We start from the raw sequence: 17,047 nt of genomic DNA, 5'->3' as shown, positions 1-17,047 counted from the left end.
CAACCTATAAATCAAGGTGATTAGCAATCACTTCGGGAAGTTAAAACACCACCTTGATAGAGTCTTAGAAGGTTCTCCAAAGGAAGAAGTCAAAAATTAAATCAATAGCACTATTGCATGGTAATAAATTACAATTTTCATTGTAATTTGCATTACATTTCACAGAAAATTGAATTTTGCAAAGTGTCAATGTGTACACCATTAGAATATGTTCTAGATACCCATTTCAGAATATTTTATATGGCCCTATATTGTAGTTAATCAATGTATTTTCTCTTGTTTGAGGTAATTAGAAGGATAATATCTCACTTTATGTAATTAGCTTAATTTATATTTGCACTAATGACCAAATGCCTTAGTTGAAAAAAGCTTATTCTTCATGTCCTCCTCTGCTCTTTGCAATGTCACACCAGGTCTCAAAATCCCTAGGGAGAGTGTCAATACTACTGCCTTAAAACCTCCAAATTGATTTTTTTAATGGGCCTTCTATGTTGAAGAAAAAGATAAGAGATTCTCTCAAGTAAATTCACTCCTGGGGTTTATCTTCACAAGTATCTTATGGTAAATGAAGAAAAAAAGATCACCCTATCAATATGTACTTGTTAACTTTAAGGACAAATAACTTTAATGTCACACTTCATTCATTTATAAGCATCCTGCACACTCCTAGAAAACTTGTATGTAAACCCAGCTACTGATCCCAATTAGCTCTCTTGCTATCAAAAATGTATGATTATTTTCAAAGAATGTATTTAAATAACCTGTGGATTGACTTGAGTTTCTGAGTTTTATTTATCCAATATGTTAAGCTGAAAAACAATGTTGATTTGAAGGAAAAATGAAAGGAATATTATCAATTACGATGATTTAGTAATAGAATTTTATCAAACTGAGATTGGCATTATCCGATTCTGTATATCCAGACATGAAGAGGCAATTTTAAGAAAATGCAATTCTTTTTGCAAAGTGAACTCCCATCTTTCCAACTCTGGAAAACAAAGCCAAACATATACCAGTAGAGGAGTTGGAGCATACCATGCAATTATGAACCATGATGCGATGATCTTTTGAAGCTTATTGAAAAGTGAAAGCAACATCTGAAAATATCCGTTAAACAGAAGTCTGGCCTGGGAGAGCTGAGCCAAAGGAACAACGCAGTTTTGTTGACAGATGTGACAAAGGAGCAGGTAGCAGAGCTCTTCAGCCGACAATTGTTTGAGTGATCACATAACAACAAAGAATAATTTGCCGTCAGGTATGCAGCATCACTTCCTCTATTTCACACCCTGGCCCTTAGCACTTTCTTGAAAGATTTCGTTGGAAGCTCTGGTTTCCTGCTAAAGAAACTAATGTAGTTGCATGCAGCTACTTCACACTTTAAAGTATGCTTTGAAATTACACACACATGGGAATAGTAGGAAGCTGAGAAAGTATCTAGTTCTATGCTTTTCTTCTTTAAGCTACTATAATAAAAACACACAAGGCTTCTTGTTTTAAATATATGTTGCCAACAGGAAATAAACTATTCTGATTTTATTAGCTGTAATGTTTAAAAAGATTAGATGAGGCAAAAATACTTGAATTATTTTAGGATGCTAAGCTATTAAGGGGATTACCTATAGTGTAGAGCATGACATTGGAGTCCAAATATTTGAGTTCAAATCTGTGTCCACCATGTTGCTGTACAATTTTAAACAAATAATTTATGTAAATCAGTTTCTTTGACTGAACACTGAAGTCATTAGAAGCTATCTCATGAGTTACTGAGAGGATTAATTTTTTTTAATTCATAAAGGTATTAGAAAATGGTCTGACATCTCTCATTAGTTTTAATCTCATTATTATAATTATAATTTTAGTTTTATTGGTATAACTAGAAACACTGTTACCAGTATCATTTCTATGAAGTTTCAATAAACTTCACTCTTCACTGAACTTTATTCTTACTTTAATGCAGGAACCAATCTAAGTTTCTATGCATAACTTTTTTTCAAGCTATCATTGCCTCCTAAGTTTCTGGATTTAGAATATTTTTGATTCCAGGAAAATGATATTACACTTTGTGGCAGTCTCCTTTCTGATTTTCAATCTCATTTCTCTTTTCTGTACACATGGCTGTATTGCATTTTTTACCATCCTTAGTAGGCGGGTTTGACAACGTAGCTTGCTTATAGTTTAGAGCAGAAATAATACATACTACATTCAGGCCAGGCCCCTACAACCCTCTCACCATGATCCTTTAGGTTTTTACCACTCTGCTGTCTTCATGCAGAAGAGAAAGGTGTCAATGGAATCCACATTTTAAATATTGAAAGAGCATAAGGTGGAAAAAGCTAGGGTCTTTACATCACATCTTACAAGAGGACTGTCCACCTATCAGATCTACCTGTTTGGACTTAAGTGATTGAAAAATAAACCTCAATTGTGTTTAGCCTCTGATAATTTGGGGTGTAGCTATTATAGCAGGTTTTATTACCCTAACTAAAATATCTCTCATGGTGGGAAAATATTATATACATGTTCAAAATTTCAAAGCTAGAATAAATACTCAAATTATCTCTAGTCTAACAAAGTTGGTTACATCAGGCATATAGAAACTAATTGCTATCAACATAAGGATCGAAATTTCTTGTCTCTTTTTCTATACATTAAAACTTTATTTATTTATTTATTTATTTATCTTTTTAGCGGTATGCGGGCCTCTCACTGCTGTAGCCCCTCCCGCCGCGGAGCAGAGGCTCTGGATGCGCAGGCCCAGCGGCCATGGCCCACAAGCCCAGCCGCTCCATGGCATGCGGGATCCTCCCGGACCGGGGCACGAACCCACGCCTTCCGCACAACCGGCAGGCAGACTCTCAACCACTGTGCCACCAGGGAAGCCCAAACTTTATTTTTTATGTGGGGCTTATCTAGTTCATAACTGGATCTTTTACACTATTATTTCTTAAGAATAATCAGAAGCTGATCTGTAAGTGACATCTGAAGCAGAAATCATATTCTGCAAAGCATGAATCTTTCATTAAGTTTGATCCATGTAGACAAAATGGATTTATGAAAAGTATATGGGGCTTATAATCAGCCAGATCTGGGTTTAAATCTCAGGTCTAATATTTGTTTTTTCTCTTTAAGCTATTAAGCAAGTTAACTTGCTGAAATTCAGGTATCCAGTCTATAAAATGGGACTAATAACTGTAACAACATTAAAGAATAATTATAGAATTTAATGTATATTTATGTAATATATAGTTCTATGATATATAGCTATATACTTCTATACTCATGAAGTATAGAAGGAGGAAAAGAATAATTTACTGAGCACATCCTATGTGTCAGGCACTGTGCTAAGTATCTTTTTAAGATAGGTGTTAATTTATTTAATAACATCTATGACCCCCTACTAGTTTATCAATTTAAGTTCCTGCAGGGAAGAACATCCTCTTCACATATTACAGTTAAATGGGGGTTAATATGATGACTAAGGCGTAATGAAGGGAAGGCTTAACAACGAAGGTCAGGAAAGCTATGGCTAGGAAACAGGACAGTAACTAACTTCTTCACCCTCAAGCACAAACACAGATGGAGAATCCAAGCCTCAGAAGTAGGATCACAAGTGAAATTTCAAGGAAATATCTGCAAAGCTGCCTTTTCTGTTCTAACCACCCCATCGAATAAAGCCACCGTGTCTGACCTATACCTACTTCTTAATCTTAAATGAGTTCTCCTTGGCAAACTCTAACTTGGAAACACACCCCAAAGAGAATTCTGAGGAAAGCAATTCCCAGCTTTAGTCAGGATGAACAAGTGCTGATGCTGACCTAGCAAGATACAATCCAGCCTGCTTAGATAGTGTTGTCCCCATAATTCAGGAAAAGAAGAAAAGAAATCATAGTAAAAACAACAATGTGTGTCTGGCATTAACTGTGCCCCAGGTACACTTCATAAAGTGTTTACATCTACATGCACTTAACAGTCACAAGCTCTCTTTCTGTTTTACACATTAGGATATAAGAGTGAGCAAGTTAAAGCAACTTGAACAAGAACTAGAGCTGCTAAGTAGTAAAGCCAAGATTCAAACCCTATTCTTTCTGATATTAGAGCTTGTGCTTTTAAAAGGTGATACCAGAAATAAAATTTTGATCTGTTTAATTGCAAAGCCTATGCCATTGACACCTTTATCACTTCTGTGGTACAAAACTTGGAGCTAATTGCTAAGATAAAGACAGATATACAGCAATATACATAGTAGTAATAGTGCTGTAAAGTTATCTTATATAAATATGTTTAAAATTGTTGAAATATATGAGAGTCAGCTAAATTTCAATAAAAAATAACTCTATTCAGACACATAACTAGAAATTAATAATATGATTATTATGGACTCAACTGCATCCCCCTCTCCCCAAATTTATGTTGAAAGCCTGTTCCCCCAATGTGACTGTATTTGGAGACAAGGCCTTTAAAGAGGTAATAAAGATTGAATTAGGTTATAAAGGTGGGACCCTAATCTGATATTACTGGTGTTCTTATAAGGTGAGGCAGAGATAGCAGAGATGTACACATACAGAGAAAAGGTCATGAGGACAGGGCAAGAAGAGAGCTATCTTCAAGACAAGGAAGATGCATCAAGACAAACTAAACTTGTTGATGCCTTGATCTTGGACTTCAAGCCTCTCGAAATGTGAGAGGTAAATTTCTGTTAAGTTATCCAGTCTTATAGTATCTTGTTATGGTAATCCTAGCCCTAGCCGTACTATAAGGATCTTATATAAGAGAGTGGGAGAGAGGATGGATTTCCGTGTGCATTGGTGTGATGAGAAGCACTTTTAATTTCACACAAAATGTACCTGTTTTCTTTATACAATATCTGTATCAGTCAGGATTCCACTATAGGTAACATAAATCAATCTATCTAGTTAAAACAGAAAAGGGTATCCATGAAAAAACTACTGCTAAAATCATACTAAATGGTGAAAGATCGAATGATTTACCCTAAGATCAGCAACAAGAGAAGTTCTGTTCTCAGAACTTCTATTATATATATATTATATCTAGATATCTAGATATCTATCTATATATCTATATATTATATCTAGATATCTAGATATCTAGATATCTATCTATATATTATATCTATATATCCATTATATATAATATATATATACATATATAACTGGATGTTATACCCAGGGCAAACATGTAAGAAAGAAAAATAAAAAGCATCCAAATTGGACAGGAAGAAGTGAAATTGTCCTTACTCACAAATGAAATGATCTTCCTTGTAGAAATCTGATGGAATCAACAAAAAAGATACTAAAACTACCGGGTTTAGCAAGTTTTCATGATACAAGATCAATATAAAAAGTTGCTTTGTTTTGGTTTTATATATGAGTAACAAACAATTGGAAGTTGAAATTAAGATATAATATGATAAACAATAGTACCAAAATATGAAATATTTTGGGATAAATCAGACCAAAGATCTGTAAAACCTGTAAACAAAAACTACAAAGTATGGCTAAGAGAAATTTAAGAACTAGATAAGCTGAGAGATTGACAATGTTCATGGTGGGAAGACAATATCTTTAAAATGACAGTTCTCCTGAAATTGATCTATAGGTTAAATGCAATCCTTATCAAAACCCGGCAGACATTGTGTGGGTGTGTGTATGAAGTGTGTAGAAAACAATAAACTGAATCTTAAACACATGTGAAGATGCAAAGGACCTAGAATAGCCAAAATAACTTTGAAAAAGAGCAATAATTTAGAGAATAAACACTCCCCAATTCCAAAGCTTATTATAAAGCTACAATAATCAAGATAGTGTGGCACTGGCACAAAGATAGATAAATAGATAAAAGAAGCAGAATAGAGAGTTTGGAAACAGACTCACACATACATGTACAACTTATTTTCAAGAAAGGTAAAAAGACAATTCAGTGGAGAAAAGATAGTTTGTTTTTTTTTTAACAAATGATGCTGAAACACTTTGATAACCACATTCATACTTAACCCATACAAAAAAATTAACTCAAAATAAATTACAGAATTTTAAATCTTGTGTGCTAGATATATTTGTATTTTTAATAACTATTATTGTGCCTTAGTCTGGATAGTGCTTAAATTAATTGTAAACAGTTTAATCCTTTCCGTTCCTGATATTAAGCTATCTTAGGAGAAACCAGGCCAGATTTAGTTGAGGGCTAATCCTCCATCTCTCACACTCCTACTGAGGCAAAACCCTTCTCAGAAGTCTATCTAATATCCTATGCATTATAAGGTTTTCCATTCCGGCTGGTGGTAAAAGGAGTTACTTTCGGTCATGTGTAAGCTTTCGAGATTGTTTCTTCTAATCTTTGTTGTTGGTTCTTCCCCAGTCGAGCATAGCTTCGTCATATGTTTGCATACTCTGTTGGAGACTGGCGAGAACCCTCTGAAAATCTCCAGTGTGCCCTACAAACTCTAGTCACCTTGGCTCTCCAGACACCTGGTTCCATCTCCTGAATTCAGAGATACTGCCAAGCTATTTCTCTCCTTGGGCAGCACTGTGGAATTTCTCTCAAGACAGAGAATTGAAAGGCTCATATTATCTATTTCCCATCTCTCAAGGTTCACTGTCCTTTGCAGCCTGATAGCTTGAAAATTATTATTACTATCTATTTGGTCAATTTTTTTTTACTGTTTCAAGCAGGAGGTTACATCTGGTTTCATTTATACTATCTTAGCTAGAAATGAAAATATCAACGGCTTTTTGATTCTGATATAAAAATTAAATGCATTCAACAGGATATGTGTAGTAAAGAGGGAAAGAGCAAGAAAAAAAGGAATCTGAAGAGGTGGTCTTACTCTAGTTTTATAAATTAGAAGCTGTGGCCAAGGACAAGTCATTTAGTCTTTCTGGGCTTCAGTGTTATCATCTGTGGAATTAAGGTATTATTATCTGCTCTTTCTGCTCTATACTGTTATTGTGAGGCTTCAGTGGCATGGTTTATGTACTTTAAAAGGAATATTGCGAGCGGTTCACCAGTGAGACATTTCTATGGTAAGAAAACGGATCACAGAAATATTAAAATGCATATTGAGAAGAAAATGAGTTTTGGCTTCAAAGTCATGGACTTAAAAGCCGGTTCTGCTATTTATTAGGTGTTTGGCAAGTTAATTAAACTCTCTGAATCTCAACTGCCTCTTCTTTAAAGTGAAAGTAACAATACCTACATTAAAGGGTTGTTTTAGAGAATTTTAAAAGAAAAAGTATACAAGATTCCTAGGAAAGTGCAAGGGGTGGAATGCCAATAAATGTGTTAATTCTTGAATTGTGTCATAAGTTTAAAAAAAAAAGAGAAGCAGGCTGTGAAAAAAAATAACAGACAATTCTGCACGTAAGTGCTACATTATTTGTGTTGTCTTGACTATTTGTAAAAAGTGGGTATCAGTGCTACCACCAGTTGACATAGCGTCATCGTATGAGTTATAAACAGAATGTGTGAACAAATTAGGAAAAGACATCTCTTGCTTCAGGGATAAACAGCTCTTTAACGAGCAAGTTGTAAAGTAGGTTTCAGCCTCTTACTCCCAGGGACAGGCATCTCTGTGAAATGCACAACCTGTGCACCTTGATATGGAGGTCCTGGTGGCAACAGCCGCCAGTGTACATTCTCATTACCCTTTCACCTTCATGGCTTCTTGCTCAGAATCTATGGCATCAGACAAAAGGGAATAATTTGACAATAGGCAGAAGATGATATTTGGTCTTGAGATATTTAGAAATACCTTCTCCTGAGCTCTGTAAAGAAATTGAGTTGGAGAATGTGCTATCTGGGGGAGTTGTGTAATAAAAAAAATTTTTTTAAAACATGCTTATGTGACCTCCTCTATGAGCTAAACAATGTGGGAGTTCTTGTTAAGAATTGGCCATTTAAAATAGTCATCTCTTTTGTCTAAAAAGGATATAAAAGCATATACAACTACCTTTAGATTATGTTTTCCTTCTAATGTGGAGAGCCATAAAGATGGTAGCGATCCCTCTGAACTAAATTTCCTGCATTCAGGTAGTGAAATATAATGTTAGACATTTTGTTTAGATTTTTAAAAGTAATTAGAATTCATTATTGAAGGCTATCTGTGTGGGAACTGTTTATTTAAAAGGAAGAGGTAACATATGTGAGAAGAAGGAAGTGGCATGCTGCCAAGACAGGTTTCTGAAGGCTGACAGCATTCCAATCAAGAAAATCTCATTATTTATGAAAAAGTAACAACAGCCAAAAAAGCCATATATCTATCTTTCAGTGGGATAAAGATGAAACATTATGAATAAATGTGCTATTTTACCTGAAAGAATTTCAGAAATATTTACATTATGTTTATACCTTCCTTTATTCATTTATTCACATAGCCATACACTTACTGAAAATAACCATGTCATCCTTCAAATTACTGCATTATTTCTAAACTCACCATCACAGCAAAGGTTTTCAAAAGTGTTGTTTACAGACAATCGGCAAAAAAAAGTTTCTTTTCCCTTCAGCAGAACCACACTATTATTTCCCAAATGCCTATAAGAATTACTTTTGTTAAAGTTAAAAATGACTTAGAGCTTTACAATTTCAATAGTTACTACCCCCTTCTCATTTTATCCAATTTCTCAGCAGCATTCAAAACAGCTGGCCACATTTGCCTTCTTTTTTCTTTTAAGATAATTTTTTAGAGCAGCTTTAGGCAAAACTGAGAAAAACAGAAAAATTGAGAAGTTACAAAGATTTCTTGTATACCCCCGCTCCACACATGCATAGCCTCCCCCATTATAAACATCTTGCACCAGAGTGGTACATCTGTTACAACTGATGAACCTATGTTGACACATCATAATCACTCAAAGTTCATAATTTACATTAAGAGTTCATTCTTGGTGGTGTACCGTCTCAGGGTTTGAACAAATGTATAATGACATATACCTATCATCATAGTACCATACAGAGTATTTCCACTGCCCTAAAAATCCTCTGTGCTCCACAGATTCATCCCTATCCCCACCCTCCATGCTCTCATTCCTGCCAAGCACTGATCCATTTACTGTCTCTGTAATTCTGTTCCAGAACGTCATACAGCTGGAATCATCAGATTGGTTTCTTTCACTTTGTAAATGAATTTAAAATTCTTCCATGTCTTTTTATAATTTAATAGCTTATTTCTTTTTGGCATTAAAAATATTCCATTGTTAGGAAGTACCATAGTTTGTTTATTTATTCACCTACTAAAGAAAATTTTGGTTGCTTCCAAATTTTGGTAATTACGAATAAAGCTGCTATAAATATTTTCATGCAGGTTTTTGTGTAACATAAGCTTTCAACTCATTTGGATAAATACCAAGGAGCACTATTGCTGCAGTTTATGGGAAGAGTATGTTTAGTTTTATACAAAACAAAACAAAAAACCAAAAAAAAAGCAAAAAACATGAAACTGTTTCAAAGTGGTGGTACCATTTTGCATTCCCACCAGCAATGAATGACATTCTGGTTGCTCCACATCCTTGTCAGCATTTGGTTTGTCAGTGTTCCAGATTTTGGCCATTCAAATAGCTGTCTAGTAGTTTCTCATTATTGTTTTAATTTGCATTTCACTGATGAAATATTTTGTGGAGCATGTTTCCATACACTTATTTGTTTTCTATGTATCTTCTTTGATGAGGTGTCTTTTAAGGTTTTGGCTCATTTTTTAAGTGAGTTGTTTGTATTCTTATTGCTGAGTTTTACGAGTTCTTTGTGTATTTTAGATAACAATCCTCTATCAGATATGTCTATTGCAAACATTGTAGCGTATGGCTTGTCTTCTCATTCTCTTGACATTATCTTTCCCAGAGCAGAACTTTTTAATTTAATGAAGCCCAACATCAATTATTTATTTAATGAAGCATGTAAGATTCCTGATATTGTATCTAAAAAGTCATCATGAAACCCAAGGTTATCTAGATTTTCTTCTGTGTTATCTTACAGTAGTTTTATAGCTTGCATTTTACATTTGTGTACATTCGTTCAAAACTTTTAAAAGTTTCTCTTGACATGTCTTTTTTGATCCATGTGTTATTTAGAAGTGTTTTTTAATCTTCATGAATTTTGGGATTTTCTCATTATCTTTCTATTATTGAATGCTAGTTTAATTCCATTTTAGCTTGAGAGCAGACATTGTATGATTTCTATTCTTTTAAATTTGTTTACATGTGTTTTATGGCCCCAAATGTGGTCTATCTCAGTGAATGTTCTATGTGATCTTGAGAAGAATGTACACTCTGCTGTTGTTGAATGAAGGAGTCTGTAGATGTTGATTATGTCCAGTTTGTTGATAGTGTTGTTGAGTTCCACTATGTCCTTACTGATTTTCTTCCTGTTGAATATGTCCATTCCTTTTTTTAAAATTTCAGTTTTATTGCGATGTAATTGACATGTAAAATTGTAAGATATTTAAAGTGTACATCATGGTGATTTGATATATGTATACATTGTGAGAGTGGATCTGTCCATTTCTGATAGACAAGTGTTGAAGTCTCCAGCTATGATAGTAAATTCAACTATTTTCTTTTTGAAATTCTTTCAGTTTTTGCCTCATGTAATTTGATACTCTGTTTTTAGCATATACACATTAAAGATGTTTACATCTTCTTGGAGAATTGACCCCTTTGTGATCATGTAATGCCCTTCTTATTACTGATAAGTTTCCTTGCTTTGAAGTCTACTCTGTCTGAAATTAATATAGCCACTACTATTTTCTTTTTTCTTTTTTTTTTTTTTTGCGGTACGCGGGCCTCTCACTGTTGTGCCCTCTCCCGTTGTGGAGCACAGGCTCCGGACGCGCAGGCTCAGCGGCCATGGCTCATGGGCCCAGCCGCTCCGTGGCATGTGGGATCTTCCCAGACCGGGGCACGAACCCGTGTCCCCTGCATCAGCAGGCAGACTCTTAACCACTGCGCCACCAGGGAAGCCCTACTATTTTCTTTTGATTAGTATTAGCATGGTATATTTTTCTCCATCCATTTATTTTAACCTCTATGTACTTTATATTTAAAGTGGTTTCTTGTAGACAACATACAACTGGGTCTTATGTTTGCTTTTATTTTTAATTATTGTATTGAGGTATAATTGACACACAATTTAGTTTCAGTGTACAACATAATGATTCAGTATGGATGTCTGTCTTTTAATTGGTACATTTTTCTTTTTGAAACTTTTGTTCTCCATGTTTTAAAGGAAAAAACTTACAAGATTTAAAAAAAAATTAGACTATCTACTCATCTGATCTCTTTTTTCGGTCCTTATGGAGAAGATACTTAATTGTACACCATATTTTCTGATCATCCTTTTAAAACAGAGTTTTTCTTATAAGTAGTTGCCTGTTATTAGAGACTATATTGTCCACTTCACTTCCTGGTATGGCTGTGTAATTAGTTCTCACCCACGGAATGTGAGAAAAGGTGATGTGTGTCCTTTTAAGTAATGGATATGCATACCATGCTCCATGTTCTCCTTGACCTTCTAATGACAAGGCCCCAGGGCATCTGAATTAATAAAACAAAAGAAACCTTAGTTTCTGAATCAGTAAATGGAGGAAAGCCATTTGTAGATCAGGCTCTCTGGTCTTGAATTATTGTGTGAGGAATTTATTTATTGTGTGGTCATCTTACATATTTTGGCTTTTTTTTTTTTAGTAGCTTGAATTACTGTAAATGAAATAGGGCCAATGGAAGATTATTTGAGTGGCAAGAGCTATAGCACAAGTGGAGGGATTGGGCTTGTGTAGAACAAGAACGCTCCTGTTTATATGAGAAGAAAGGAGTGTAATGCATACAAAAGTGAAATAAAATTACTGGCTTTGGTGATCAGCTGACTGCCTCTATTTTTTCTAGGAATTATGGAGCAAACAACCAACAGAGAATGGGATGACAGGAGAGTTGAATAATATAGGTGAAAAATGTGAGACAGTCATCTCAACAAAATGAGAAAGTATAGTAGAATTGTCTGACAGCGTTAAAAGTCAATTTAAAATTCATAGATCCTAGAGAATTTCCCTAGCACTATTCAGTTGCTCAGTTGGGTTTACCCAGAGAAAGAGGTTAATCAGATGATTCTGACTAAAAGACAGAGGGGCGAAGAATGAAAGACTATGTGTAAGGAAAAAACTCTCATATCTAAACGAACCTGTGAGAGGAGTGAAGGGAATGTGAACATGGGGTGGATTCTGAAACATGGCTAAAACAATATAGGGCCAGAGGAAACTGAGTTCATCATTCAGGCCAAAAAACTTATGGGGTTAGAAGTATTTGCATAAGTAAATGGAATGATACAAGGTAGTATTGGGAATCTTAGAGGGAAATAGGTAGTGCAACCTAGTAGCACGAACTTCAATTAAGTTGGGAGTTTTTAGAGAAGAAGGAGAAATCATCTGAACAGCTCTTAGCAAACGAGCACTACAATACTCTGTTCTTTCATGACCCCTGTGACCTACTGACCTTTGACTTGCCTCTAAAGAACCTTTCCCACAGCACAATAGACCTGCACAAGGTAGCATTGTGTAATTCTTAACAAAGTGATCTTTGAACTGAGTTATACTCTTTACTTGGGTTAGTTATTTACTAGTTGGGTGAAGGTTGTTTAAACATTTTAGGTTACAATTTCCTCAGTTCTAAATGGGAATAATGACAACTACCTCAGAGAATAAGTATACAGATTAAAGCATGTTTAAAGAGCGCTCAGAAAGAAATGGCTAAAATATATGGTCTCAAAAATAAAATGTTAGCAAATTATAAGTAATTATAAAATTGGCTACTTTTATTCTGTTATGTATTATTATGTTGTGGCTTCCAGCAGCAGAATTAAGAACAAGGATTAAAAGTTATACTAAGCTGTGGGCCTCCCTGGTGGCGCAGTGGTTGAGAGTCCGCCTGCCGATGCAGGGGATACGGGTTCGTGCCCCGGTCTGGGAGGATCCCATATGCCGCGGAGCGGCTGGGCCCGTGAGCCATGGCCGCTGGGCCTGCGCATCCGGAGCCTGTGCTCCGCAACGGGAGAGGCCACAACAGTGAGAAGCCCGCATACCGCAAAAAAAAAAAAAAAAAAAAAAAAAAAAAAAGTTATACTAAGCTGTGACGAGGCGAGAGAGAGGCATGGACATATATACAGTACCAAACGTAAGGTAGATAGATAGTGGGAAGTGGCCGCATAGCTCAGGGAGATCAGCTCGGTGCTTGGTGACCGCCTGGAGGGGTGGGATGGGGAGGGTGGGAGGGAGGGAGACGCAAGAGGGAAGGGATGTGGGAGCAGATGTATATGTATGACTGACTCACTTTGTTATAAAGCAGAAACTAATAAAAAAAAAGTTATACTAAGGTCAGTATCCAATCAATCTATGGAAGAGCTCATGAACAGCAAGAAATATCCTGACTGAAAAATCAATGCAATCTTTTTTCTCCAGGCTTGAGGATCATCAGAAAAGAAGGAGCAAAGAAATGGTATTTTACCTTACTTTCTCAAGAGGGCAACAAGGACTCTGTTTCAAAGACCTCTGAGCTACTGCTATAGTCTGAATGTTTGTGTCCCTTCAAAATTCATATGTTGAAATCTTAATCCCCAAGGTGATATTAGAAGATAGGCCTTTATAAAAGAGGTTCCAGAGAGCTTTCTTGTTCCTTCCATCATCTGACGACACAGCAAGAATGTGCCCTCTATGAGGAAGCCAGCTTTCACCAGACACCAAATCTGCCCAGCACCTTGATCTTGGACTTGCCAGCCTCTAAAACTGTGAGAAATAAATTTCTATTATTTATAAGCCACCCAGTTTATGGTATTTTTGCTATAACAGCCCCTAAGACTGTTACCTTTTTCTCAGACTATGTTAAAAGATCTTTTCCTTTTCCTTCTGTAATGATGAAAGCTTGAGCATCTTTGAGATGCTGAATTTCTGAAGAGGACGTCTATGAGAAAGCCAGAGGACTAAATAATCAGTTAAAAAAAAAAAAAAAGAAAGAAAGGGAAAAAAACTGTAAGCAAAGGCAAGAGCATGAGATTTGGCAATGAAATGAGTTAGGAATTATGTCTTCTTCTGTTCCAGCAGCCATGTATGGCGAAGTAGACATTCTTATACACTACATACAAACTAACATTGCAACAGGGTCTTTCATGACTAACTGAAATCTGGCCCAAGGACTAAATTAAAATTATACTATTACAGTAAGGCAGATTGATCATTATGTCTGACAGTAGAAGGAATCCCCTACCAGGAAACTATTCCTAATAACACAGCAGGATACACTTCTCACACCTAGATGACATACCTGTCTAAAAAACCATCTTTATGTAACCTGACAGAAATTCTCCTCACTTGAATATAGTCTGAATTGAGAATGACAGCTTGCTTTCCACAGTCCCCTCTTTTCCACCTCTCTACAATTTCCAAAAGACTCATTTCTTTATCATTTCATTTATTTTGAAGGCTATAGGCTTCCATACTTGCATTCAATAGCTTTGATGCCAGTTCCAATTCCACATTAATTCTACCTAGTGCATTGAGTGATAAAGTGTTGATGCTAATGTACTTGAAAAAAAAAAACTCCTTCAGTTTGTATCGATGGCACTAAAGCAGAGTGCTTAATCCCAAACTAGATTCTTTTCTATTTTGCACTGTCCTCATTTTCCTGGAGTCAGTTATTTTCCTTTGTCTGGGTCACTTTTATTTTCTTGATAACTTTCCAGAAGATGACAGAAAAAGACAGGGCTGTAAACTGCAAATTTGTAAATTACAAATCAACTCTCTGGAAAGTGAACATTCCTGCTAATCAACTAGGTGCCTCCTGAAACATCCCAAATGTTTGATACAACTAGCTTGTCTGAATTTGTTGACTGTAACATTAGGTAACAGCAAAAGAGAGACAGGGCAAGTAGACAGGAAACACATATTAGAGTATATTCTACTCAGCAAAATGGTTAAATTTAAATTTCTATATCTTTTATACTTTCTATTTCCATGACCACATCTTTTACGAATTCTTCCCTCATTACAGGGGATTTTTCTCCTTTCAGTGCATACTGTAATCCCCAGCCAGATCAAACATTCTAAAATACTATTTCAATATTGTCATCTGCAGAATAAAAAATAAGACACCTTACTCACCTCCCTGCAGGATAAATTCCAAGCTCCTTAAGCTACAATTCAAGGGTCTGGTTAATCCAACTGCCTTGCCTTTCCAGAGCTAAGCCTGTTTTCCCCCTATTCCAAATCCCTGTTCAAGCCAAATAAATGTATTCACTGTCTCACTTTGCCACCTTTGTGCCTTCACTAAGATAGTTATTCCTCCTTCCATCTGCCTGCCAAAATTAATATTCTCCATCAAGGCCCATACAAAGTCTCACCCTGCTTTCTATATTACAGTAATCTTGCTGGTATAAACATCTGTAAGTCACAATCATAAGCAGTTCTATGTTGTGAAATAACATAAAAGTTTGACAGTTACCCACTTTCTTAAGAGGCTTAAATATCATAAATGAAAGCAAGCTGGTTACCACAATAAGTGGTTTTATTATGACAATCTTTGTTTTTTCACATGTTCACTAACTCTTTGTCTAACCTCCTTGTTTCTTTTTTACAGGCTTCTGATATTTCTATTCAGGGAAGAGACTTTAGGTTCACTGCATTATTTTTTACCCTAAACAGAAGATGAAGACTAATGGTCCCATAAGGATAGGAAAAGTATGTGTTTTTTTTCTTCTACTCTAGAGTTTATTCCAGTACCTGACACACAGTACACAGTCAATACATATCTGATGAATCAATAATTGTTCAGTTTCATAAAAATTTATAAAAATTATACTATAAGGATCACACTTATAATATATGATCATATTCATATAATATGTGGCAAACTTCATAATAATTTTAGGAAAACGATCTTATGTTTTGTTAGAAACACAACACAAAGTATGCTATGAATTCTTACACAAAAAGAAGTTTTAAAAAATATAAGAGACTAGCACTCTTCTGATGGCCTAAGTATAGCTAATTGGTGGGGTCTGATAGATTCAAATAGATAATGTATGTTATCTTTAGATTCTACATTCAGAAAATATTTACTGACCACGGTCATGCTGTAAGATTCTAGAAATACAGAAATTAGAAAAAAAAATGTCCTCCCATCAAGAGCTGTAAATTGAGGAAATTGACAAATGAACACACAATTGCAATGCAATGTGATATGGATTGTGATATAGTAAGCACAGGTGCTGTGAGATGATTTATCATACTGGATTACACAGAAAAACTTTCTCAGAGACAATCATATATGAGTTGAATTTTAAAGGACTAGTAAAATATTAACTTCATTTAAAACAAATAAATAAACAATAGCGGGGTTGGTGAGAGGTTTGAAGTAAGTGTGTGTTTGACAGAGAATATCTTGTGTAAAAGCATAGAAGCATAAACACACTCAAGAAATTACATATATTTTAGTATGACTGAAGTGTGATTCTATCAGGTTCTGAGGGGGAAGAGAGTGGGAGGATGTGTAGTGGATAGATCATCTATAACTTTTTAGATTTGAGGATGCTGTTCAATGTTTTTAAGCATCAAAGTGAAATAGATTGAATTTATGCTTAAGAAAGGCTATTGACAGCAAGGGTTGGATGGATTGCAGAAAACAAGACAGAGGAAAGTAAAGAAAAGAGTTTTGAGATTGTGTAGCAATCCAGGTGAGAAATCATAAAAGCCTGAGCTAAGGTAGTGACAGTAAAGATGAAAAAAGAGGATATGTTTTAAAGACATTTAAAAAAGTCAATAAGGTTCAGTGACAGATATTGCATTGGGTTAAGAGATAGGAAAGAATTAAAGATGACACAAGTTTTTGGCTTGACAGATTTTTAGATTGTGGAAATATCTATCTGGAGAGGAATAAAGGAGAGAGAAACAGATCTGGGTGGGGGTCATGATTTCTTGTGTTTCAGATGGCCAGAATACTTACTGTTTAGTGATCATGAAAAAAAAAATAGAATCATGTTTTTTCATTTGATAATGGTT

Source organism: Mesoplodon densirostris, chromosome 11 (genome assembly GCF_025265405.1).
Source record: "Mesoplodon densirostris isolate mMesDen1 chromosome 11, mMesDen1 primary haplotype, whole genome shotgun sequence".
Lineage (NCBI taxonomy): Eukaryota > Metazoa > Chordata > Mammalia > Artiodactyla > Ziphiidae > Mesoplodon > Mesoplodon densirostris.
The sequence above is the reverse complement of the archived record's forward strand: the minus strand, read 5'-3'. Positions refer to the sequence as shown.